This window comes from Limulus polyphemus, unplaced genomic scaffold (genome assembly GCF_000517525.1).
Source record: "Limulus polyphemus unplaced genomic scaffold, Limulus_polyphemus-2.1.2 Scaffold1502, whole genome shotgun sequence".
Lineage (NCBI taxonomy): Eukaryota > Metazoa > Arthropoda > Merostomata > Xiphosura > Limulidae > Limulus > Limulus polyphemus.
The window spans coordinates 148,342-152,473 of NW_013667112.1; the positions used below are offsets into that span (position 1 = coordinate 148,342).

The following is a 4,132-nucleotide window of genomic DNA, read 5'->3' on the forward strand; positions in this document are numbered from 1 at the left end:
TCAGCCGTGAGGGCGTTATAATGTGACGGTCAATCCCACTATTCGTTGGTAAAAGAATAGCCCAAGAGTTGGTGGTGGGTGATGTCTAGCTGCCTTCCCTCTAGTCTTTCATTGCTAAATTAGGGACGGCTAGTGCAGATAGCTCTCGTGTAGCTTTGCGCAAAATTTATAAACAGAACAACGTTACATGTTAAGTAAGAGTCGAACGTGCAAAACAAATGAAGCATAGTTTACAGGTTGATCTAAACTGGTGGATCTTACAAATTAAAGTCGATATGCCTAAAACAGGCTATCGTTATAGGTATTTCTTTAAAAGACTATCATTATAAGTATTTCTTTCAAATGACTATCTTTATAAGTATTTCATAAAATAGGCTATCGTTATAAGTAATCTTTAAAAGCTATCTCTATAAGTTAGAATGGAAATTATCAAAAACGAGTTTTCAACACATTCGTTTAGGTAATCCAATATTTCATACTGGTTCAAAATTACCTTTATATGTCTTTTTTTTAAGTCTGTTTTTTAAACGTTCTTTAAAAGAGCATATTTGTAAATGTTTCTTCAAACAGTCCGCCTATTATAGTCATTTTCAAAAATAGGCTATCTTTATAAATGTTTCTTAAAACATGTTACATTTGCAAGTTTTTAAAAAAGGCTATTTTCATAAGTTTCTTAAAACAGGCTATATTTATAAGTATTTCTTAAAACATATTATTTTTATAAAAGTTTTAAAAACATGCTATCTTTGTAAATGTTTCTTAAAACAGTCTGTTTTTATAGGTGTTTTCTAAAACAGTCTGTTTTTATAGGTGTTTTCTAAAACAGGCTATCTTTATAGGTTGTTCTTAAAACAGGCTATATTTATAGGCGTTTCTTAAAACAGGCTATTTTTTATAGGTGCTTCTTAAAACAGACTATTTTTATTGGCGTTTCTTAAAACAGGCTATCTGTATAGCTGGTTTTTCGACACCTATAATCACTTACATTGAAATGTCACATACTGTTCCTATTTCTCTAACTCAGCCACGTTATGCTCTAGATATGTAGTCAATCTCTAGTATTCGACCGAAATCAGAACCACGATATTTTTGTTCGCCGAATCGGAGAAGAGGAGTGTAAGATACTTTTGCCAGAAGATAAATAAACTAAATTTATGCTTGGGAGCCTTTTTTAGAGTTTTAGTAACAACGATTGAAATGATAATTCCAAAAATTACTCGAAATACGAAGTTATTTTGGAGAATCCGTTGTATCCATACAAAACGATGAGAAAGTGGCTCATTTCAATATCATGGCGTAAAACTTCTCGCCTCTCTTACTGTAAAATACTTATTGTCATTGAATAACCGAATAGCTGAAGATCTTAGTATCAAGAGATTGAGTACACCAATAAAGAAATGATAACGGTTTGTTTGAAGTTAAGCACAAAGCTATACAATGGGCTATCTCTGCTCTGCCACTACTGGTATCGAAACTCGATTTCTAGCAACAACTAACAAACAAACAAAGCATATCTTGCTAATCACAAACACTGCTCCGAAAAACATATTGAGTGTGTGCTAAACCTTATTACAACATTAGTCACGGCCATTTACATATAATAAGATAGACAAAACTTCAGACACGCTAGCAATATTGACATGAAACTTTTATATGTTATGTATTTTTCATTAGAATAGCGAGTTAGATGCTAACAATGTGAACTATGTTAGTCGAAACATTTAAAAATATAGAATCTAGATAATGAGAGCATATGGGACTTAAGTCTTTTCCCAAGAATTAATCACTGCCATAACCCCGGAATTAAGGTAAAATGCGCCATTATATATATATATAATATACATATTTATTATTATGATCTTACTCTGGTCAGGGAATTTATGCAAATGGCTTCCCACTTATATAATCGTCCCCCAGCCCCACTTTCATATCCAATCTATCAATCAGATCTCTCTTGTTTTTATTTTCACAGAGTAAAAGTAATGAGTCTAAGTCGCCTGACATTAAACTTTTTGTGTAATTAAAGAAAACTCGCTGGCCTTGATAAACCTTATAACTGATAAAATGAGACGCAACAGTAAAGATTTTCTGAAAAAGTAAAACCTGAAATCGAGCGGAATTTGAACTCGCGACTCTGTCCTATATTTGAGTCTTTTAAACTACTACTTATTCTAGCCCAGTAGTTTTACTTAAGCGCCAGAGACAAGATAGCCTAATTGGCTGAAGTGTGTGTCCAGGAAGTGCAGTTGCAAGTTCCACTTTTGCTTGGTCTCAGTTTTCATCGCTTTCACAATTATTTAATCGCCATACTATGCAGAGGCGAGTCGACAACCCGATTTTTAAAAGTCCAGCAAAATATTAAAAACAGAAACTCCACAAATTCAAATTTCCGGATAATGATATTGTGGTAAGTTCTATTTAGACTGTTATGCTGTTAACATATTGTATCCATCAACCACCAGAGGGCGCCAAACATGAAATAAAAAATTATAATAGATATGAGTATGTTTTAAAATACTCCTAAATTCGGCAAATAATTCCTAGGGTTGATAAACAACAAGTCAAAATTAAGCAAGCTGTTCATTATTGATTATCAAAATAGAAATGAAATATGATAATTAGTTAAAAACTATATCCGTTTATTTATATTAGGAAACGATTAATATTTTTATTAAAGTACCAATCAATGATTTTTGCCAAGTAACGTGACATAACTTATTTCATTTGTTAAACACGAAGATATCTTATACCGCATTAAGACACGATAATTGTTTTTTTTATTATTATAAGTTAATTTTCATGGCAATCAAGCAACTTGAAGTTAACTTACATTCGTAGCTATCAATTAATTGACTTTGTTTGGATGTAACTCATGATCATCAATACTTTACTTGGCAAATATCGATCTCTGAGAAGTAGCCAGGTGAAACTCCGGATAACTCAAGAGTAAAATGTGAGATACGTTAGCGAGTCTGATTACTAGTAAATCAAGCGGTACGTACTTTCCGAGATTTATCTTCCTTCCAAAATCCAAACAGGAGTCGTTCAATAGAATAGGCTTACAACTTCTGTTACAGGAAAGTGGAATTACATTAATGTAAATGAATGATCTTTCACTTACTTCCAGAATTTTTGAATGACAGATTTAAAATTTAAAAAGGATTCAACGATGATCTGCAATTTGCAGCGCCATCTACCATTTAGCACGAATTCCGGAACACATAGACAAAAGTCTGTTATGCTCTATAAAAGTTAACTTTCTGTTGAAACATTTGCTACGCTGAACAAAAGCTAAAAAGGAAGCATTAGAAAGCAAGCAATTTCCTAAAATTTTCAACTTTGAATTTAATAAGTTCCTATTGCTGTTCCAACAAGACTTATAAGCGGTAATTTTGAAATGAGGTTTGTGTATTGCACTTAATAAAAATCAAACACATCCACTTAGATATATTCTGCATGACTTAATATGATTATCTGCATATGCACAACTGAGAACGTTATACTTCGCACAGCACAAACCGATCAAACGAGGTCATGATTGAACAAACGAAAATATGTAGGGAAAAACTTGTAGACGAAAAGGAGTTTCAGAAGTTGGTAAGTAAATCCAATCTATCTTTTATATATGGATGTTATACATCTGCTGGATCGATGCCTTTATAGTGACGATAATCTCAACAGATTTCTTGTATATTGATTTGAGATAAATAAAAACGTTAGAATATTTATAAGACAACACAACTTCAAAAATGCCATGAAAAACAACATTAAAAACAAGTTAATTGAAGTATTTATAACCTAAACCAACCAATGAATCTAGAACTGTAACGTATAATATATATAAACGTTTGTTGGTGCAGCGAAGTATTATGTCAAGAGATGTAAAAGAGCTGACCTTCCATATTTCGGACGGCTAAATAATATCAGTTCATAATACGTAAATATATAGACCTTATATACGAATGAGATTAAGGAATTCTAACTATTATTGACCACAGAGTTTCAAGATCTTATAATGGAACATGCAGAACCCGAATTCTCCTTTTAGAATATCATCTGTATATTTATATATTTCTAGTGATTCGCAAATTTTAGCCCCCCCCCCCCCAGTAGCACAGTGGTATGTCTGCGG

General features: G+C 32.5%; 1 protein-coding gene across 1 annotated transcript in view; it reads right to left on the reverse strand.

Moving 5' to 3' along the window:
* The window catches only part of LOC106463851 (eye-specific diacylglycerol kinase-like), a 168,457-nt gene that overhangs the window by 139,839 nt on the left and 24,486 nt on the right, over positions 1-4,132 (reverse strand). The gene's annotated exons all lie outside the window — the stretch shown is intronic.